Below are 23,042 nucleotides of genomic sequence, written 5' to 3'. Positions count from 1 at the left end.
GAAACTTGTGCGTGATCCAAAAGTGGGTAACTTGTTTTTTTTTTTTTTTTTGTAATGCCCAAAATTTAGCGCTTTTTGCTATACAGGGCCTCCCATGATTTTTTTTTTTTCCCTAGTCAACCCACTCTAGTGACCTAGTCAGGTCGCCCGAGGCTGGGGCGACAGAGTCGGGTGACCCAAGTTGGGTCGACCCAGGCGTGCGATCCTAGCTGGGGACAGCAAGTCAATTCTATAAGTTTGCTTGCCAATTTTGCTAGCTAGGTCGGCTCACCAAGTCATCTGACCATGTGGTCTTTGCCAAATCAAGAATTGACTCTTTAAGTTCGCTCACAGCTCGTCAAGCTGGCTCACCAAGATGACTTACCGTATCGCCTCACCAGGTCACCTCTTCTTTAAGACCGCTCACCATGTCGGCTCCCCAAGTCAGCTCACTGAGTCGCCTATTCAGGTTGCCTCACCAAGTCGACCCCTTAAGTTTTCTCACCAAGTTAGCTCCCTATGTCAGCTCACCAAGTCGAATCACCTAGTCATTTTACCACCTTGCCCCAGCAAGTGTGCTCGCCAAGTTGCCCCACCTAGTTGCTTCTCTAATCCCACTCACCAAGTCAGCTCACCAAGTCGGTTGTTAAGGTACGTTGCTAAGTCAACTCTTTAAGTTTGCTCACCAGGTCAGCCCGCCCAAGTCACCTCTTTAAGTTCGCTCGCGAGGTCGGCCCGCCCAAGTCGCATCAGCAAGCTAACTCCCCGAGTCACCTCACAAAGTTGACTCTTTAAGTGCGCTCACCAAGTCAGCTCACCAAGTTGACTCACCATTTCATCTCGATTAGTTGGCTTGCCGAGTTACCCCACCAAGTCATTGCCTCTTTAAGCCTGCTAACCATGTTAGCTTGTCAGGTTAGCTCACCAAGTCGACTAATCAAGTAGGCCCACCAAGTCACCTCAAGGATAGCTCCTCACCATGAGTCGCCTCACCATGTTGACTCTTTGAGCCTGCTCGCCAAGTCGCCTCACCAAGTCGACTCGAGTACATTGCCAAGTCGACTCTTTAAGTTCCCTCACTAGGTCGACTCGCCAAGTCAGCTCACCATGTCATCTCAACAAACCAACTCATCGAGTCACCTCACCACATTGGCTCTCTAATTCCACTCGCCAAGTCGCCCCACCAACTCAACCCATTAGGCCAACTCACCACCTCACCCCGTTAGGCCCACTCTCACAAAGTTGACTCTTTAAGTCTGCTCATCAAGTTGAGCCACCAGGTACTCTCACCAAGTCGACATTTTGAGTTCGTTCATCAAGTCACCCCACCAAGTACTCTAACCAAGTCGATTCTGCAAGTGCATTCATCAAGTCGCCCCACCAAGTACTCTCACCAAGTCAACTCTTTAAGTCCTTTCATCAAGTCACCCCACCAAGTACTCTCACCAAGTCAACTCTTTAGGTCCATTCATAGAGTCACCCCACCAAGTCGACCCTTCAAGTGTGTTCATCAAGTCACCCCACCAAGTCGACTCTTTAAGTTCATTCATCAAGTTACCCCGCCAGGTCAGCCCACAAATTACTCTCACCAAGTCGACTCTTTAAGTTCGTTCATCAAGTCACCCTGCCAGGTCAGCCCACCAAGTGGACTCTTTAAGTTCATTCATGAAGTCACTCTGCCAAGTCAGCCCACAAGGTTGACTCTTTAAGTTCGTTCATCAAGTCACCCCGCCAGGTCACCCCACCAAGTACTCTCACCAAGTTGACTCTTTAAGTTTTCCCATCAAGTCACCCTGCCAGGTTGGCCCACCAAGTACTCTCACGAGGTCAACTCTTTAGGTTTGTTCATCAAGTCACCCCACCAAGTACTCTCACAAAGTTGACTCTCTAAGTTCGTTCATCAAATCGCTCCACCAGTTCGGCCCACCAAGTACTCTCACCAAGTCGACCCTTTAAGTTCGATCATCAAGTCACCCAGCCAGGTCGGCCCACCAAGTACTCTCACAAAGTTGACTGTTTAGGTTCGTTCATCAATTCACCCCGCCAGCTCGACCCACCAAGTTCTCTCACCAGCTCGAGTCTTTAAGTTCGTTCATCAAGTCACCCCGCCAGTTTGACCCATCAAGTACTCTCACAAAGTTGACTCTCTAAGTTCGTTCATCAAGTCACCCTGCCAAGTTAGCCCACCAAGTACTCTCACCAAGTCACTTCGCTAGTTTGACCCACCAAGTAAACTCTTTAAGTTCATTCATCAAGTCACATGACCAGGTCAGCCCACCGAGTACTCTGACCAAGTCGACTCTTTAATTTTGTTCATCAAGTCACCCGACTAGGTCGGCCCACCAAGTCACCAAGTACTCTCACCAAGTCGACACTCTAAGTTCGTTCATCAAGTCACCCCGAAAGGTCGGCCCACCATGTTGAATCTTTAAGTTCGTTCATCAAGTCACCCCACCAAGTACTCTAACCAAGTCGATTCTTCAACTGCGTTCATCAAGTCACCCGACCAAGTACTCTCACCAAGTCAACTCTTTAACTATGTTCATCAAGTCACACCACCAAGTACTCTCACCAATTAGACTCTTTAAGTCTGTTCATCAAGTCACCACACCAAGTACTCTCACCAAGTCAACTCTTTAGGACCGTTCATCAAGTCACCTTGCCAAGTCGACCCTTGAAGTCCGTTCATCAAGTCACCCCACCAAGTCGACTCTTTAAGTCAGTTCACGAAGTCACCCAACCAGGTCGGCCCACCAAGTACTCTCACCAAGTCGACTCTATAAGTCTGTTCATCAGGTCACCCCACCGAGTACTCTCACCAAGTCAACTCTTTAGGTCTGTTCATCGAGTCACCCCGCAAAGTCGATCCTTTAAGTTCATTCATCATGTCACCCCACCAAGTCGACTCTTTAAGTCCTTTCATCAAGTCAACCCACCAAGCAGACTCTTCAAGTCCGTTCATCAAGTCACCAGAACAACTACTCTCACCAAGTCAACTCTATAAGTTCGTTCATCAAGTCACCCACCAGGTCAGCCCACCAAGTCGACTCTTTAAGTCCGTTCATCAGTTCACCTTGCCAAGTTCTCTCACCAAGTCAACTATTTAGGTCCGTTCATCAAGTCACCCCACAAAGTCAACCCTTTAAGTTCATTCATAAGCTCACCCCACCAAGTTGACTCTTTAAGTCCTTTCATCAAGTCACCCCACCAAGCTGACTCTTTAAGTCCATTCATAAAGTCACCAGAACAAGTACTCTCACCAAGTTGACTCTATAAGTCTGTTCATCAAGTCACCCCACCAGGTCGGCCCACAAAGTTGACTCTTTAAGTCTGTTCATCAGTTCACCTCGCCAAGTACTCTCACCAAGTCAACTCTTTAGGTCCGTTCATCAAGTCACCCCACCAAGTCAACCCTTTAAGTCCTTTCATCAAGTCGCCCCACCAAGTACTCTCACCAAGTTGACTCTTTAAGTCCTTTCATCAAGTCACCCCACCAAGTCGACTCTTCAAGTCTGTTCATCAAGTCACCAGAACAAGTACTCTAACCAAGTCGACCCTTTAAGTCCGTTCATCAAGTCGCCCCACCAAGTACTCTCACCAAGTTGACTCTTTAAGTCCTTCCCTTAAGTCACCCCAACAAGTCAACTCTTCGAGTCCGTTCATCAAGTCACCAGAACAAGTACTCTAACCAAGTCGACCCTTTAAGTCCGTTCATCAAGTTGCCCCACCAAGTACTCTCACCAAGTCGACTCTTTAAGTCCTTTCATCAAGTCACCCCACCAAGTCGACTCTTTAAGTCCTTTCATCAAGTCACCCCACCAAGTTGACTCTTTAAGTCCGTTCATCAAGTCACCTGAACTAGTACAAGTACTCTGACAAAGTTGACTCTTTATGTCCGTTCATCAATTCACCCCTCTAGTTTGGCCAAACAAGTACTCCCACCAAGTTGATTCTTTAAGTCCGTTCATCAGTTCAACCCACCAAGTACTCTCACCAAGTGGACTCTTTAAGTCTCCTCATCAAGTCGAGCCACCAAGTACTCTCAGAAAGTTGACTCTTTGAGTTCATTCATCAAGTCACCCCACCAAGTACTCTGACCAAGTCAATTCTTCAAGTGCGCTCATCAAGTCGAGCCACCAAGTACTCTCACCAAGTCAACTTTTTGAGTCTGTTCATCAAGTCACCCCACCAAGTGCTCTCACCAAGTCAACTCTTTAGGTCCATTCATAGAGTCACCCCACAAAGTTGACCCTTCAAGTGCATTCATCAAGTCACCCCACCAAGTTGACTCTTTAATTCGTTCATCAAGTCACCCCACCAGGTCAGCCCACCAAGTGGACTCTTTAAGTTTGTTCACGAAGTCACTCTGCCAAGTCGGCCCACCAAGTCGACTCTTTAAGTTCGTTCATCAAGTCACCCTACCAGGTCAGCCCACCAAGTACTCTCACCAAGTCAACTCTTTAAGTTTGCTCACCAAGTCGGCCCACCGAGTACTCTCACCAAGTTGACTCTTCAGGTTTGTTCATCAAGTCACCCCACCAAGTACTCTCACCAAGTTGACTCTTTAAGTTCATTCATCAAGTTTCTCCGCCAGGTGGGCCCGCCAAGTACTCTCACCAAGTCGACCCTTTAAGTTCGGTCATCAAGTCACCCCGCCAGGTCAGCCCACCAAGTACTCTCACAAAGTCGAATCTTTAGGTTCGTTCATCAATTCACGCCGCCAGCTCGGCCCACCAAGTTCTCTCACCAAGTCGAATCTTTAATTTGGTTCATCAAGTCACCACGCCATTTTGACCCACCAAGTACTCTCACAAAGTTGACTCTCTAAGTTCGTTCATCAAGTCACCCTGTCGGGTCAGCCCACCAAGTACTCTCACCAAGTCACCCCGCTAGTTTGACCCACCAAGTCGACTCTTTAAGTTTGTTCATCAAGTCACTCGGCCAAGTCGGGTCACCAAGTCGACTCATTAAGTTCGTTCATCAAGTAACGTGACTAGGTCAGCCCACCAAGTACTCTCACCAAGTCAACTCTTTATGTTTGTTCATCAAGTCACCCCGCCAGGTCGGCCCACCAAGTACTCTCACCAAGTTGACACTTTAAGTTTGTTCATCAAGTCACCATACCAGGTCGGCCAACCAAGTTGACTCTTTAAGTTCGTTCATCAAGTCACCCTACCAGTACGGCCCATCAAGTCGAATCTTTAGGTTCGTTCATCAAGTCACCCTGCCAGGTCGGCCCACCAAGTCGACTCTTTAGGTTTGTTCATCAAGTCACCCCACCAAGTACTCTCACCAAGTTGACTCTTTAAGTTCACTCATCAAATCACCTCGCTATGTCTGCCCACCAAGTACTCTCACTAAGTTGACTCTTTAGGTTCATTCATCAAGTCACCCCGCCAGGTCAGCCCACCAAGTGGACTCTATAAGTTCATTCATCAAGCCACCCAGCCAGGTCGGCAAGTCACCCTGCCAGGTCGGCCCACCAAGTCGACTCTTTAAGTTTTTTCATCAAGTCGCCCCACCAAGTACTCTAACCAAGTCAATTCTTCAAGTGCGTTCATCAAGTCACCTGACCAAGTACTCTCACCAAGTCAACTCTTTAAGTCCTTTCATCAAGTCACCCCACCAAGTCGACTCTTTAAGTCTGTTCATCAAGTCACCAGAACAAGTACAAGTACTCTCACCAAGTTGACTCTTTATGTCCGTTCATCAAGTCACCCCACTAGTTCGTCAGTTCACCCAACCAAGTACTCTCACCAAGTGGACTCTTTAAGTTTGCTCATCAAGTCGAGCCACCAAGTACTCTTAGCAAGTCGACTCTTTGAGTCCGTTCATCAAGTCACCCCACCAAGTACTCTAACCAAGTCAATTCTTCAAGTGCGCTCATCAAGTCACCCCACCAAGTACTCTCACCAAGTCGACTCTTTGATTCTGTTCATCAAGTCACCCAACCAAGTGCTCTCACCAAGTCAACTCTTTAGGTCCATTCATAGAATCACCCCACCAAGTTGACCCTTCAAGTGCGTTCGTCAAGTCACCCCACCAAGTGGACTCTTTAAGTTAATTCATCAAGTCACCCCGCCAGGTTAGCCCACAAATTACTCTCACCAAGTCGACTCTTTAAGTTCATTCATCAAGTCACCCTGCCAGGTCGGCCCACCAAGTGGACTCTTTAAGTTCGTTCATGAAGTCACTCTGCCAAGTCGGCCCACAAGGTTGACTCTTTAAGTTCGTTCATCAAGTCACCCCGCCAGGTCAGCCCACCAAGTACTCTCACTAAGTCGACTCTTCAAGTTTTCTCATCAAGTCACCCCGCCAGGTTGGCCCACCAAGTACTCTCACCAGGTTGGCCCACCAAGTACTCTCACCGGGTCGACTCTTTTGGTTTTTTCATCAATTCACCCCGCCAAGTACTCTCACAATGTTGACTCTCTAAGTTTGTTCATCAAGTCACTCAGCTAGGTCGGCCCACCATGTACTCTCACCAAGTCGACCCTTTAAGTTCGATCATCAAGTCACCCAGCCAGGTCGGCCCACCAAGTACCCTCACAAATTCGACTCTTTAGGTTCGTTCATCAATTCACCCCACCAGCTTGGCCCACCAAGTTCTCTCACCAAGTCGACTCTTTAAGTTCATTCATCAAGTCACCCCGCCAGTTCAACCCACCAAGTACTCTCGCAAAGTCGACACTCTAAGTTCGTTCATCGAGTCACCTTGCCAGGTCAGCCCACCAAGTACTCTCACCAAGTCACCCTGCCAGGTCAGCCCACCAAGTCGACTCTTTAAGTTCATTCATCAAGTCACTCGACCAAGTCGGCCCACCAAGTCGACTCTTTAAGTTTGTTCATCAACTCATGTGACTAGGTCAGCCCACCGAGTACTCTCACCAAGTCAACTCTTTAAGTTTGTTCATCAAGTCACCCTGCCAGGTCGGCCCACCAAGTTGACTCTTTAAGTTCGTTCATCAAGTCACCCTGCCAGGTCGGCCCACCAAGTCGACTCTTTAGGTTCGTTCATCAAGTCACCCCACCAAGTAATCTCACCAAGTTGACTCTTTAAGTTTGTTCATCAAATCAACCCGCTATGTCTGCCCACCAAGTACTCTCACCAAGTCGACTCTTTAGGTTCATTCATCAAGTCACCCTGTCAGGTCAGCCCACCAAGTGGACTCTTTAAGTTCGTTCATCAATTCAACCAGCCAGGTCAGCCCACCAAGTCACCAAGTACTCTCACTAAGTCAACTCTCTAAGTTTGTTCATCAAGTCACCCTACCAGGTTGGCCCACCAAGTCGACTCTTTAAGTTCGTTCATCAAGTCACCCCACCAAGTACTCTAACCAAGTTGATTCTTCAAGTGTGTTCATCAAGTTACCCGACCAAGTACTCTCACCAAGTCAACTCTTTAACTCTATTCATCAAGTCACCCCACCAAGTACTCTCATCCGGTGAACTCTTTAGGTTCGTTCATCAAGTCACACCACCAACTCGACCATTCAAGTGTGTTGATCAAGTCACCCCGCCAAGTCGACCCATTAAGTCCGTTCATCAAGTCGCCCCACCAAGTACTCTCACCAAGTCGACTCTTTAAGTCCTTTCATCAAGTCACCCCACCAAGTCGACTCTTCAAGTCCGTTCATCAAGTCACTAGAACAAGTACTCTAACCAAGTTGACTCTTTAAGTCCGTTCATCAAGTCACCCCACTAGGTCAGCCCACCAAGTACTCCCAGCAAGTTGACTCTTTAAGTCCATTCATCAGTTCACCCCGCCAAGTACTCTCACCAAGTTGACTGTTTAAGTCTGCTCATCAAGTCAAGCCACCAAGTACTCTCACCAACTCGACTCTTTGAGTGCGTTCATCAAGTCACCCCACCAAGTACTCTAACCAAGTCGATTGTTCAAGTGCATTCATCAAGTCACCCCACCAAGTACTCTCACCAAGTCGACTCTTTAAGTCCTTTCATCAAGTCACCCCACCAGGTCGACTGTTTAATTCCATTCATCAAGTCACCAGAACAAGTACTCTCACCAAGTCGACTCTTTATGTCCCTTCATCAAGTCACCCCACCAAGTCGACTCTTTAAGTCTATTCATCAGTTCACCCCGCCAAGTACTCTCACCAAGTGGACTCTTTGAGTCTGCTCATCAAGTCGAGCCACCAAGTACTCTCACCAATTCAACTCTTTGAGTCCGTTCATCAGGTCACCCCACCAAGTGCTCTCACTCAGTTAACTCTTTAGGTCCATTCACCAAGTCACCCCACCAAGTTGACTCTTTAAGTTCTTTCATCAAGTCACCCCACCAAGTACTCTCACCAAGTCAACTCTTTAAGTCCTTTCATCAAGTGATCCCACCAAGTCGACTCTTTAAGTCCATTCATCAAGTCACTAGAACAAGTACCAGTTCAGCCAACCAAGTACTCCCACCAAGTCAACTCTTTATGTCCGTTCATCAAGTCACCCCACTAGTTCGGCCAACCAAGTACTCCCACCAAGTTGATTCTTTAAGTTCGTTCATCAGTTCACCCTACCAAGTACTCTCACCAAGTGGACTCTTTAAGTCTGCTCATCAAGTCGAGCCACCAAGTACTCTCAGCAAGTCGAATCTTTGAGTCCATTCATCAAGTCACCCCACCAATTACTCTAACCAAGTCGATTCTTCAAGTGTGCTCATCAAGTCACCCCACCAAGTACTCTCACCAAGTCGACTCTTTAAGTCTGTTCATCAAGTCGCCCCGCCAAGTACTCTCACCAAGTCAACTCTTTAGGTCTGTTCATAGAGTCACCCCAAAAAGTTGACCCTTCAAGTGCGTTCATCAAGTCACCCCACCAAGTCGACTCTTTAAGTTCATTCATCAAGTCACCCCGCCAAGTCAGCCCACAAATTACTCTCACCAAGTTGACTCATTAAGTTCGATCATCAAGTCACCCCACCAGGTCGGCCCACCAAGTGGACTCTTTAAGTTCGTTCATGAAGTCACTCTACCAAGTCAGCCCGCAAGGTCGACTCTTTAAGTTTGTTCATCAAGTCACCCCGCCAGGACACCCCACCAAGTACTCTCACCAAGTTAACTCTTTAAGTTGGCACATCAAGTCACCCCGTCAGGTCGGCCCACCAAGTACTCTCACCAAGTTGACTCTTTAGGTTTGTTCATCAAGTCACCCCACCAAGTACTCTCACAAAGTTGACTCTCTAAGTTCGTTCATCAGGTCACTCCGCCAGGTCAGCCCACCAAGTACTCTCACCAAGTCGACCCTTTAAGTTTGGTCATCAAGTCACCCCACCAGGTCAGCCCACCAAGTACTCTCACAAAGTTGACTCATTAGGTTTGTTCATCAATTCACCCCGCCAGCTTGGCCCACCAAGTTCTCTCACCAAGTTGACTCTTTGATATCGTTCATCAAGTCACCTCGCCAGTTTGACCCACCAAGTTCTCTCACCAAGTTGACTCTTTAAGTTAGTTCATCAAGTCACCTTGCTAGGTCAGCCCACCAAGTACTCTCACCAAGTCGGCTCTTTAAGTTTGTTCATCAAGTCACCTTGCCAGGTCGGCCCACCAAGTCGACAATTAAAGTTCGTAAAATGGGTACCTGAGTCATTCTACTTGGTGATTTTAGAACTTGATCTAAAATGGGAGCCCTCGTCTAGCACCTCCATCTTGTGTTGCTCGGGTATTGCATGAATTTTTGCTATTGGCGTGAATCCCCCAATGAATGCCTACCCTTGGACCCTCTCTTAGATCACCTTCTTTGATCACTCGACCGACGCAATTAAGGAAGAGACTTGGCAGTGGTTGCCATTCTATAGCACGTTTGTTCTGCGATTTCGAAGTTGATCTAATGGCGAGCCCTTGTCTCTAGCCATGAGGTGGGTGCTCGGTGCTCTAGGAAATATTTTTTGCATGCCTATCATGGCTACAATGGGAGGCTTTGATAACAAAAGCTCTCGGCGACCCTCCCCAGTAGAATCGGTGCTGGTGTTCGAGAAAGACACGTTATTCAAATTTGGAATAGTGGCACCAGCATCGTTTCTATTGGGAGGGTCGTGAAGCCATCCCGATTTTGCTATGCGAGGGCTCTCTCCCCAAAGTCATTCTCTACGCAACAACTTCTTTGGCACAAAATTTTTAGAATGGTTCGATAGCGGTTGTTATTCCAATGGTGCCGTTGTGGTGGTTTCTTGGACAGCGATCTGAAGGGCGAGCCGTCGTCTAGTAGTTGGGCTGCGCATCACGAGTGATAAGGGAGCCTATGTTATTGGAAGCTCCCTGTGGCCATTTGATTAGAAGAGCCATTTCATGTGTGAGCAAGGATGAATGCAGGCTCAGATTCCAAACAAAATCAATGACGTCGGATCTATATAAGAGCGAAATGAAGCAGCAGCAGCTCATTTTCTATGCACGGCTCCCCAAAGTTGCTCTTCTTTCTCACTCCATTGCCACAATTTCGGGAGTTGTTCAACAGCGGTTGTCATTCCAATGTGTCATTGCAGTGATCTGGAGAGCGATGCTCTAAGGGTGGGAGCTTGTGTCTAGAATTTGGGATGTTTGTGCGAGCGAGCAGTGGAGCTTCTCTTATCAGAACCTCTCCGTAGCCTTTGTATATAGACCCAGTGGCGACGATATCGATGGATGCGAGCCCTCGGATTCCAAATTTGTTCACAGCTAACATTGGTTTTTGTGAGAGCTGGGCACGAAAGCACATCCCGATTGCTATGCGGGAGCTCCCTAAGGTTGCCTCTGTGCCAACTCGATCAGCACAACATTGGGAATGGTTCGACAGCGGTTGTCATTCCAATGTGTCATCGAGGGATGTCTTGGAAAGTGGTCTTTCTTTCAAGGGTGAGCTCACATCTAGCACTTGGATTGTGCGTTGCATCACAAGTGAATGGGGAGATCTCTTTGTGAATGGTGGCATGGTGATTGCAAGAAAAAATTGACTTAGTCGGAGCATTGGCCTTGGGCCATTGTGACGGCCTCGCAATTTCTCTTTAATTGCAACCTATGTTTGTGCAGTAGTAGAGTTTGCATGTAATATGGGCCTTGTTCTTGAGAGTTCCAAGAGATGACCTCTGAAACTTTTGGATTGGGCCCCCTTCAAGGTGAAATTCATCCAGTTGATCAGATGAGCTCGATGACCATTTCAGTCCCTTGGCTCCATGAACTCGCATCTCCTAACCGATGTCAATCTTTTGCTCCTTTGCCGACCTCATAAAAAATTGGGTCGTGAATGGCTATTTGGTCAGAATTTTCAAGGATTTGGATTTTTAAGGTAGTTGTCAATGTGTTCGTGAATTTCTAATGGAGAGCGAGCCTCTCACTAATAGCTTATATAGAAGAGGTGGTTGTCGCGAGCCTCTCTCATGCCCCTCTAAAATGGGAGCCCTCATCTAGCACCTCCGTCCGGTGTTGCTCGGGTATTGCATAAATTTATGCCATCGGTGCGAATCCCCCAATGAAGGCCTATGCTTGGACCCTCTCTTAGATCACCTTCTTTGATCACTCGACCGACGCAATTACGGAAGAGACTTGGCAACGGTTGCCATTCTACACCGCGTCTGTTCTACGATTTCAAAGTTGATCTAATGGCGAGCCCTTGTCTATAGCCATGAGGTGGGTGCTTGGCACTCTAGAAAAAAATTTTGCATCCCTATCATGGCTACAATGGGAGAGGTGGTTGCCGCAAGCCTCTCTCGTGCCCCCCTCATTGATTCAACACCACTGTCAGGGCAGATGGATATGTCAGATTTTAAAACGGTGGACGCTGACGTTGAATCAATTAGAGGAGCATGAAGCCCACATTCATGGGTGCTATACCTAGACTCTCCTTTAGATCATGTCTTCTTGTCACTCAGCTGGCGAAATTTTGGAAAAAGGTTTGGCAGCGGGTGCCAACCCTCACCGCGTCTACTTGGTGATTTTAAAACTTGATCTAAAATGGGAGCCCTTGTCTAGCACCTCCGTCCAGTGTTGCTCGGGTGTTGCATAAATTTATGCGATCGGTGCGAATCCCCCAATGAATGCCTATGCTTGGACCCTCTCTTAGATCACCTTCTTCGATCACTCAACTGATGCAATTACGGAAGAGACTTAGCAGTGGTTGCCATTCTACACCACGTCTGTTCTGTGATTTCAAAGTTGATCTAATGGCGAGCCCTTGTCTATAGCCATGAGGGTGGGTGCTTTGGTGCTCTAGCAAGATTTTTTGCGTGCCTATTGCAGCTACAATGGGAGAGGTGGTTGTCGCGAGCCTCTCCTGTGGCCCCCTCATTGATTCAACGCCGCTGTCAGGGTGGATGGATATGTCGGATTTTGAAATGGTGGACGCCAATGTTGACTCAATTAGAGGGGCATGAAGCCCACCCTCGAGGGTGCTATTCCTGGACTCTCCTTTAGATCATTTTTTCTTGTCACTCAGCCAGCTCAATTTTTGAAAAGGGTTTGGCAGCATTTGCCAGCCCTCACCGCGTCTTCTTGGTGATTTTAAAACTTGATCTAAAATGAGAGCCCTCGTCTAGCACCTCCGTCTGGTGTTGCTTGGGTATTGCATAAATTTATGCCATTGGCATGAATCCCCCAATGAATGCCTACGCTTGGACCCTCTCTTAGATCACCTTCTTCGATCACTTGACCGACGCAATTACGGAAGAGACTTGGCAGCGGTTGCCATTCTATAGCACGTCTGTTCTGCAATTTTGAAGTTGATCTAATGGCAAGCCCTTGTCTCTAGCCATGAGGTGGGTGCTTGGCGCTCTAGCAAAAAATTTTGTGTGCCTACCAGGGCTACAATGGGAGGCTTTGATAACAAAATCTCTCGGCGACCCTCCCCAATAGAATCGGTGCTGGTGTTCGAGAAAGACACGTTATTCGGATTTCGAATATTGGCACCAGCATCGTTTCTATTAGAAGGGCCGTGAAGCCATCCTGATTTTACTATGCGAGTGCTCTCTCCCCAGAGTCATTCTCTTCGCAACAACTTCTTTGGCACAAAATTTTTGGAATGGTTCAGCAGCGATTGTCATTCCAATGGTGTCATTGTGGTGGTTGCCTGGGCAGCGATATGAAGGGCGAGCTGTCGTCTAACAGTTGGGCTGCGCATCACGAGTGACAAGGGAGCCTTTGTTATCGGAAGCTCCTCGTGGCCATTCAATCAAAAGAGCCATTGCTCGTGTGGGCAAGGACAAATGCACCCTGGATTCCAAACGAAATCAGCAACATCGAATCTGTATATAAGAGCGGAATTAAGGAGCAGCCCATTTGCTATGTGCCTCTCCCCAAAGCTGCTCTTCTCTCTCACTCCATTGCCACAATTTTGGGAGCTGTTCGATAGCGGTTGTCGTTCCAATGTGTCATTGCGGTGATCTGGAGAGTGATGCTAAGGGCAGGAGCTTGTGTCTAGAATTTGGGATGTTTGTGCGAGCGAGCAGGGGGGGCTTCTCTTCTCGAAACCTCTCCGTGGACTTTGTATATAGACCCAGTGCCCCAATGATATTAATGGATGAGAGGCCTTGGATTCCAAATTTGTACATAGCTAACATTGGTCTTTGTGAGAGATGGGTACGAGAGCACATCCTGATTGCTACGCGGGAGCTCCCCAAGGTCACCTCTGTGCCAACTCGACTAGCACAACATTGGGAATAGTTCGATAGTGGTTGTCGTTCCAATGTGTCATCGGGGGGTGCCTTGGAAAGCGGCCCTTTCAAGGGCGAGCTCGTGTCTAGCACTTGGATTGTGCGTCGCATCACAAGGGAATGGGGAGATCTCTCTGTGAACGGCGGCATGGTGATTGCAAGAGAAAATTGACTTAGTCGGAGCATTAGCCTCGGGCCATTGTGACGGCCTTGCGATTTCTCTTTAATTGCAATCTGTGTTTGTACAGTAGCAGAGTTTGCATGTAAGATGGGCCTTCTTCTTGAGAGTTCCAGGAGGTGACCTCCAAAACTTTTGGATTGGGCCCCTTCAAGGTGAAATTCATCCAGTTGATCGGATGAAGCTCGATGTGCTTGTATCTATTCCGAGATGGTAATGATGGTCATTAATCTGTGGCGGTGAGTATATCCCATTCAGTAATCACAATGGCGGAGCTAGTGGGAAGTACTTGTCACTTTGTTTTGTTGGATATACCCTATATGTAGGTGTCTGCATGGCTTGCAACACACTAAAAATTTGGTGTTCGATTCTAAGATGCGCTTGTTGTTGAGTATGCATGGAGTTGTATCTTTTAGCCAAGGGCTCCGTCTCATTGGCACGTTCTATCATTACATTTTTATCCTGCCCGAATTACAAGAAGGAAAGAGATGGTTGCATGGGTGCATTGATTGGCATCCCTAATTTCATCAAGGGTCCACTCTCCACCCTAAGTTTTTGCTGATTGGTAGAGCCTTGGGATTGAGAGGGGGGCCGGTGAAAGGTTTGGTTGCCGCATAATTTATTCGCTAGTGCGTTCTTAGTGCGTGCTCGCCTCTTCACTGTCTCATCCTATAGAAGTGCATGGCACTATCATGACAGCCTTTGTGGTTCAGGCCAGTAGAAGCGTAGAGTATTACCGATAATTTTTGTTTGGATGCGGAAACTCTCCATGCCCTGTCCTGCCCTGTGCGATCTGAATGGCTGCGCCTCATGGGTTCTATGATAGATACTCTTCTTCAGCTCCCCCCTAAAGAGAGTGTTCGGTTTTTTCATTCTATGGACAAAAAGCCCAAGGCGTTTCATCTCTCTTTAGATGCAAAATTCTGGGAGGGCTTGTCGAAGTATGGCCGTTTGTATGGGGTGCACCAAAAAGCGTGTAAGGGGCATATACCTGGGAAATGGATGTCTCTGAGTGTCCTTACTCGGTCGCGTGTGTGGTGTACATCTTTGCATTACGACTCTGCTGTGAGCATTTGTGATTCGATCATTTTTGGGGTACGGGTTTCGTACGAGATGTTCTTCTCAGGCTCCTGCGAACCAGAGTGCTCGTCTTTACAATGCTCTGACACGTGAAGGCCCAACGTGTCTGTCTAGGGGAAGAAATCGCACAAATGCTTTTTCTCGAGATGTGGGTGCTCACGGGTGGGTTCCCTCATGGTGCTTGTTCGACAACGCCAGTGTGAGTGTTCACCCGTAGGAACTTTTTTGTACTTGCGCTGGGAGATCACGTGTCATGGGGAATGGTTAGCGAGGCTGTGCTGGGAAAGGAGAAATTTTCCAGAGGTTAGACATGTCCATGTATGCGGGTGGGCTCTCATCACCTATAAATGTGCGGAGGGGGTGTTATACACGATGCCCTTGAGTGGCCTTATAATTGAGGTGGTCGCATGCACAGTGATGCCCCCACCAATCGCATAACCAGCCATGTTTTCGACTCGCACGACCCTTCACCCTTCAGCACGGCGGTCTCCGTTGGCACTTCGGCAACTAGCTCTTCGTCGTGGGAAAATGTTTGTTGTGATCAAGAAGGATTTTGTCTGTGCGGGTGCACCTCAATAGGTGTGTAGGAGGCATATGCCTGGGAAATGGATGTCTCTGGGTGGACTTACAATTGAGGTGGCTACGTGTGCGGTGCATCTCGTACAGACTCAAGGCTTCTTTTTGAGTAGTGGCGACAGCGAGTTCGAGGGTAAAGGGTTCCATACGGGATGTTCTTCCCAAGTGCCTATGAATCGAGGCTCCCTGTTCGGCCATCTCCGGTCGACGATGGGACACTTTTCGCTTGTGTGAAATCTTTGAGCATTGCGAGTCTTGCATGTCTAAGTATGAACTATTTCAGACTGTGAAACTGCGGATGGCTCATTAAATCAGTTATAGTTTCTTTGATGGTACTTTGCTACTCGGATAACCATAGTAATTCTAGAGCTAATACATGCACCAAATCCTGACTCTCGGAAGGGATGCATTTATTAGATAAAAGGCTGGCACAGGCTCGCCCACTATTCTGGTGATTCATGATAACTCGACGGATCGCACGGCCTTTGTGCTGGTGATGCTTCATTCAAATTTCTGCCCTATCAACTTTCAATGGTAGGATAGAGGCCTACCATGGTGGTGACAGGTGACGGAGAATTAGGGTTCGATTCTGGAGAGGGAGCCTGAGAAATGACTACCACATCCAAGGAAGGCAGTAGGCATGCAAATTACCCAATCCTGACACGGGGAGGTAGTGACAATAAATAACAATATTGGGCTCATCGAGTCTGGTAATTGGAATGAGTACAATCTAAATCCCTTAATGAGGATCATTTGAGGGCAAGTCTGGTGCCAACAGCCATGGTAATTCTAGCTCCAATAGCGTATATTTAAGTTGTTGTAGTTAAAAAGCTTCTAGTTGGACCTTGGGTCGTCACGGTTGGTCCGCCTTTTGGGTGTGCACTGGGCCTCACGTCCCTTCTATCGGTGGCATGTTCCTAGCCTTAATTGGTTGGGTCACGGTTCCGGCGCCGTTACTTTGAAAAAACTAGAGTGCTCAAAGCAAGCCTACGCTCTGAATACATTAGCATGGAATAACGCAATAGGAGTCTAGTCCTATTTTGTTGGCCTTTGCGACCGGAGTAATGATTAATAGGGACTGTGGAGGGAATTCATATTTCATTGTCAGAGGTGAAATTCTTGGATTTATGGAAGATGAACCACTGCGAAAGCATTTACCAAGGATGTTTTCATTAATCAAGAATGAAAGTTGGGGGCTCGAAGATGATTAGATACTGTCCTAGTCTCAACCATAAATGATGCCGACCAGGGATCGACGGATGTTGCTCTAAGGACTCTACCAGCACCTTCTGAGAAATTAAAGTGTTTGGGTTCCGAGGGGAGTATTGTCGCAAGGCTGAAACTTAAAGGAATTGACGGAAGGGCACCACCAAGAGTGGACCCTATGGCTTAATTTGACTCAACATGGGGAAACTTACCAGGTCAAGACATAGTAAGGATTGACAGATTGAGAGCTCTTTCTTGATTCTATGGGTGGTGGTGCATGGCCGTTCTTAGTTGGTGGAGCGATTTGTCTGGTTAATTCTGTTAATGAACGAGACCTCAGCCTGCTAGGCCATGGAAGTTTGAGGCAATAACAGGTTTGTGATGCCCTTAGATGTTCAGGGCCGCATGTGCGCTACACTGATGCAACCAACGAGTTTCTCTCCCTGGCCCGAAAGGTTTGGGAAATCTTGCCAAATTGCATCGTGATGGGGATAGGCCATTGCAATTATTGATCTTCAACGAGGAATTCCTAGTAAGCACGTGTCATCAACTCGCATTGACTATGTCCCTACCCTTTGTACACACCGCCCGTTGCTCCTACCATTTGAATGATCCGGTGAACTGTTCGGATCACGGCGACGACGGCGGTTCCTGTCGGTGACATCGCGAGAAGTTCATTGAACCTTATCATTTAGAGGAAGGAGAAGTCATAACAAAGTTACCATAGGTGAACCTGCAGTAGGATCATTGTTGGTTCGAGACCCTAAATCATGTAGGGGATGGAGCTGGCCTCCTCCCCGCCCCCAAAATCTCGATGACATGCGGACACTCGGCCCTGCAGCGATGTGCTGGACGGCAAAGCTATGGGTCTAGCACCATCGAGGTCAAGGGTCACATCAAATGCCTATGATCAAAAGCGTAGATTCCCTGTGGGGTGAAGAAGAGCCTCAGATGCCATCTGGATTAGGATCGGTGCCTTCAAATGACGTCCGCGTCAGAGCAAGAGGTCTCTGCTTGGTTGCAGTTCAGAGGGGGTCCGAGCCTCGTCCCCCGCTGAGATTTCATGGTCCGATTGCATGCGCAGCACTGTGCCAGGGATCCGTCATTTTGATGATGGCAAGTCGAGACTACTGCAACCCCCTGTTACCTTGCCCAGGTGTGTTGAGTTATCACTTGGAGCGTTCTATGTTTAAGATGGGTGCACTCGCATGATTTGCGGGGCAGGGGCCCCATCCACTGACATGGCTCTCCCATGCGTCACCTCCCACCTTTGTGACATGATGGGGTGGGGACACACCACAGCATTCCTCATCACACCCATTGGGTGCTCAGGGTTCGAGATGTGTCAACCACCCAACACACGGGTGCATCGTGCACCTTAGAAATCCAAAGAACGAAGCGCGAGCCAGAGCCTTGTGCGCTTGGGTCGCCGAAAGACAAAAGAAAAACAAAATCATGACTCTCGGCAATGGATATCTTGGCTCTCGCCATGATGAAGAATGTAGCAAAATGCGATACTTAGTGTGAATTGCAGAATCCCATGAATCATCAAGTCTTTGAACGCAAGTTGTGCCCGAGGCCTCGGCCAAGGGCACGTCTGCTTGGGCGTCACACTACAAAATTTTGCCCACCCCAGCGAGGAGCGGAGATGGCCGTCTGCATCTGCAAGTGGCACACAGTCATTTGAAATGAGCACGAGGTCTATCGATCCATCGCGACGAGTGGTGGCTTGCAAAGGCCGGCGTTGGTTTGCGCCAATCGAACGATTCCTTGCGAGGAACTTTATTCTAGGCTCAGCGGCCCACCATAGTGCGGGCATTGTTGCATCTCTACCGTGTCCCCAAGTCAAGCATGAGTACCCACTAAATTTAAGCATATCAATAAGCAAAGGAAAAGAAACTTACCAGGATTCCCCTAGTAACGGCGAGCGAACTGGGAAGAGTCCAGCATGAAAATTGACAGTCGTGGCTGTCAAATTTTAATCTGTAGAAGCATCCTCAATGACAGACCAGGCCCAAGTCCCCTAGAAGGGGGCGCCAGAGAGGGTGAGAGCCCCGTCGGGCCCAAACCCTATCGGACCACGAGGTGCTGTCAGCGAGATGGGTTGTTTGGGAATGCAGCCCTAATCGGGTGGTAAATTTCGTCCAAGGCTAAATACGGGCAAGAGACCGATAATGAACAAGTACCATGAGGGAAAGATGAAAAGGACTTTGAAAAGAGAATTAAAGAGTTCTTGAAATTTCCGAGAGGGAAGCGGATGGAGGCCAGCGATGTACCCCAATCGGATGCAGAATGGTGTGAGCCAATCCGCCACTCGGTTCGGGGGACGTACCAACGCGGGCTGTCACAGTGGCACAAGCACGACCTTCTTGGTCGCACAAATACTTCCATTGCGGCAGTCGAGGAGTGAAGCATGCACCTTTATGGTGGGCTCTCGAGCACCTATGCGCTCGTGGCGCTGGCCAGTGAGCTTTCCATCTGACCTGTCTTGAAACATAGACCAAGGAGTCTAACATGTATGCGAGTTGGCGGGTTGGGAAAACTCGCGAGGCGCAAGGAAGCTGACTGGCGAGATCCCCTCTCGGAGGGTGCACCGCTGACTGACCCTGATCTTCTGTGAAGGGTTCGAGTGCGAGCACACCTGTTGGGACCCGAAAGATGGTGAACTATGCCTGAGTAGGGCAAAGCCAGAGGAAACTCTGGTGGAGGCCCGTAGCGATACTGACATGCAAATCATTCGTCTAACTTGAGTATAGGGGTGAAAGACTAATCAAACTATCTAGTAGCTGGTTTCCTCCGAAGTTTCCCTCAAGATAGCTGGAGCTCACGTGTGAGTTTTATCGGGTAAAGAAAATGATTAGAGGCATCAGGGGCGTAACCCCTTGACCTATTCTCAAACTTTAAATAGGTAAGTAGGCGTGGCTTCTCTGTTGAGCTGTGCCACAGAATCGCGAGCTCCAAGTGGGCCATTTTTGGTAAGCAGAACTAGCGATGTGGGATGAACCAAAAGTCAAGTTACGGTGCCAAATTGCACGCTAACCCAGATCCCACAAAGGGTGTTGGTTGATTAAGACAGTAGGATGGTGGTCATGGAAGTTGAAATCCGCTAAGGAGTGTGTAACAACTCACCTACCGAATCAACTAGCCGCAAAAATGGATGGCACTGAAGCGTGCAACCTATACTCGGCCGTCGGGGCAAGTGCCAGGCTCCGATGAGTAGGAGGACGCAGGGGTTGTTGCGAAACCTTGGGCGTGAGCCTGGGTGGACTGGCCCCCAGTGCAGATCTTGGTGGTAGTAGCAAATATTCAAATGAGAACTTTTAAGACTGAAGTGGGGAAATGTTCCATGTGAACAGCACTTGGACATGGGTTAGTCAATCCTAAGAGATGGGGAAACCCTGTTTCAAGGGTGCACTTTGTGTGATCATCGAAAGGGAATCGGGTTAATATTCCCGAATTAGGATGTGGCGGTGGACGGCAATGTTAGGAAATCTGGAGAAGTTGGCGGAGGCCCCGGGAAGAGTTGTCTTTTCTTTTTAACAACCTGCCCACCCTGAAATCGGTTCAACCAGAGATAGGGTCCAGCGGCTGGAAGAGCACCGAACGTCCCACGGTGTTTGGTGCACCTTCGGTAGCACTTGAAAATCTAGAGGACTAAGTACCGTTCATGCTTGATCATACTCATAACTGCATCAGGTCTCCAAGGTGAATAGCCTCTTGTCAATAGAACAATGTAGGGAAGGGAAGTCGGCAAAATGGATCTGTAACTTTGGGAAAAGGATTGGCTCTGAGGGCTGGGCCTAGGGGTCTGCGCCCCAAACTCATGGGCTATTGGCGGCCTGCCTGAGCTGCTCCCATGGTAAGGGCAGGCCGTCACGTACCGATCGGGCGACGGACACAGGACACCCCCTTTGGAGGGCTTTCCCTAGGCGGGGAACAGTTGACTCAGAACTGGTACAGACAAGGGGAATCTGACTATTTAATTAAAACAAAGCATTGCGATGGTCCTTGCGGATGCTGACGCAATGTGATTTCTGCCCAGTGCTCTGAATGTCAAAGTCAAGAAATTCAACCAAGCGTGGGTAAACGACAGGAGTAACTATGACTCTCTTAAGGTAGCCAAATGCCTCATCATCTAATTAGTAACGCGCATGAATGGATTAACAAGATTCCCACTGTCCCTATCTACTATCTAGCGAAACCACAGCCAAGGGAACAGGCTTGGTAGAATCATCGGGGAAAGAAGACCTTGTTGAGCTTGACTCTAGTTCGACTTTGTGAAATGACTTGAGAGGTATAGAATAAGTGGGAGCTTTAGGGCGCAAGTGAAATACCACTACTTTTAACGTTATTTTACTTATTCTGTGAGGTGGAGATGGGGCAATGCCCCTATTTTTGGCCTTAAGGTGCATCTAGGCATGCCGATCTAGGCAGAAGACATTGTCAGGTGGGGAGTTTGGCTGGGGCAGCACATCTGTTAAAATATAACGTAGGTGTCCTAAGATGAGCTCAATGAGAATAGAAATCTTGTGTGGAATAAAAGCATAAAAGCTCATTTGATTTTGATTTTCAGTACGAATACAAACTGTGAAAGCGTGGCCTATCGTTCCTTTAGACTTTCAGAATTTGAAGCTAGAGGTGTCAGAAAAGTTACCATAGGGATAACTGGCTTGTGGCAGCCAAGCGTTCATAGCGACGTTGCTTTTTGATCCTTCGATGTCGGCTCTTCCTATCATTGTGAAGCAAAATTCACCAAGTGTTGGATTGTTCACCCACCAATAGGGAACGTGAGCTGGGTTTAGACCATCGTGAGACAGGTTAGTTTTACCCTACTGATGATCTGCGCTGCAATAGTAATTCAACTTAGTATGAGAGAAACCGTTGATTCACACATTTGGTCATCGCGGTTGGTTGAAAAGCCAGTGGTGCGAAGCTACTGTGTGTCAGATTATGACTGAACGCCTCTAAGTCAGAATCCATGCTAGATGCAGCGCATATCTCTCTCTGACTGCATCGCGACCCGCAGTAGGGGTGCTCTTGCACTCCCAGGGGCCCGTGTCATTGGCCATCTCCGATCGGCACACTAGCCCGTTGGAGCAACCTTGGATATTAATTTCAAGTGGTCAGTGAGAAGAATCTTTTGCAGACGACTTAAATAAGCGACGGGGTATTGTAAGTGGCAGAGTGGCCTTGCTGCCACGATTTTGTGAAAATTTCCACGAGGGCAAAAAAATCTCCCAAGTGCCAAATTCTTGGCAGGTGGGGTTTGAAATTTTTGTGAGGGCATAAAAATCTCCCAGGTGCCAAATTCCTGGCGGGTGGCGTTTGCAATTTCCGCCAGGGCAAAAAAATCTCCCGAGTGCCAAATTCCTGGCGGGAGGGAGGGGTTTTGTAGAAATTTCTGCCAGGGCAGAAAAATCTCCCGAGTCCCAAATTTTGGGTGAGTGAGGTTTTGTAAAATTTCCATGAGGGGGAAAAAAATCTCCCGAGTCCCAAATTCTGAGCTGGTGGGGTTTGATATTTTCGGAAGGGCAGAAAAATCTCCCAAGTGTCGAATTCCCCGCGAGTGGGGTTTTGTGATTTTTGCAAGTGTGAAAAAGTCTTCCAAGTGCAATTTCCATGTGGGTTGGGTTTGCAATTTCTGTGAGGGCAGAAAAATCTTCCAAGTCCAAATTCCAGGCAAGCGGGGTTTCGTAATTTCCGAGTGCCAAATTCTGAGCGGGTGGGGTTTGTAAATTTTGCGAGGGCGGAAAAATCTTCCAAGTCCAAATTTTGAGCGGGTGGGGTTTGTAAATTTTCGTGGGGGCAGAAAAATCTTTCGACTGCAAATTCTAGGCGGGTCCCTGGGTTTTGTAATTTTCGCGAGGGCAGACAACTCATGTACGTGATCCAAAATTGATCAACTTATTTTTTTGGTTGACGCCCAAAGTGTTGAACTCAAATCGAGTTGGCTACCCCAACTCGAATTGCCTCTGAATTTTTTGCACAACCCATGTCACCGTGCTCGAATTGATTCTAAGTGCCCCGAGTCATGTACGTGGTCCAAAAGAGGTCAACTTTTTTCTTTTTGGGGTTAATGCCCAAAGTTTTGAACTCGAACCGTGTCGGCAACCCCGACACGAATCGCCCCAACTACCTGAACCCTGAATCGAATCGCGTCGAGCCTTAACTGCCTCCAATTTTTTTGCACGACTCATGTCTTCATGCTCGACATGAATCTAAGTGCACTGAGTCATGTGCGTGATCCAAAGGCGGTCAACTCTTTTTTTGGGTTAATGCCCAAAGTTTTCAACCCAAATTGTGTCGGCAACCCCGACTCGTATCGCCTCGAGCCTTAACCGCCTCCAATTTTTTCGTAGGACTCATGTCACCATGCTTGACTTGGTGCCTTGAGTC

The 23,042-nt window shown here is 48.1% G+C and overlaps 2 non-coding genes and 1 pseudogene across 2 annotated transcripts; all 3 read left to right on the top strand.

Annotated features, from left to right (window-relative positions):
- Positions 1-15,637: 15,637 nt before the first annotated feature.
- Positions 15,638-17,396, top strand: LOC149573693 (18S ribosomal RNA; annotated as a pseudogene).
- Positions 17,397-18,103: 707 nt separating this feature from the next.
- On the top strand, positions 18,104-18,257 carry LOC149573692 (5.8S ribosomal RNA). Its single transcript, XR_016361082.1, has one exon. It is a non-coding gene; the product is annotated as a 5.8S ribosomal RNA (ribosomal RNA).
- Positions 18,258-18,481: 224 nt separating this feature from the next.
- Positions 18,482-21,884, top strand: LOC149573691 (25S ribosomal RNA). The gene has a single exon (XR_016361017.1). It is a non-coding gene; the product is annotated as a 25S ribosomal RNA (ribosomal RNA).
- Positions 21,885-23,042: the final 1,158 nt, after the last annotated feature.

This window comes from Cupressus sempervirens, chromosome 2 (genome assembly GCF_028749045.1).
Source record: "Cupressus sempervirens isolate cs-2001-9-10 chromosome 2, ASM2874904v1, whole genome shotgun sequence".
NCBI classification, from domain to species: Eukaryota; Viridiplantae; Streptophyta; class Pinopsida; order Cupressales; family Cupressaceae; genus Cupressus; species Cupressus sempervirens.
This window is presented reverse-complemented; position numbering and strand designations above follow the sequence as displayed.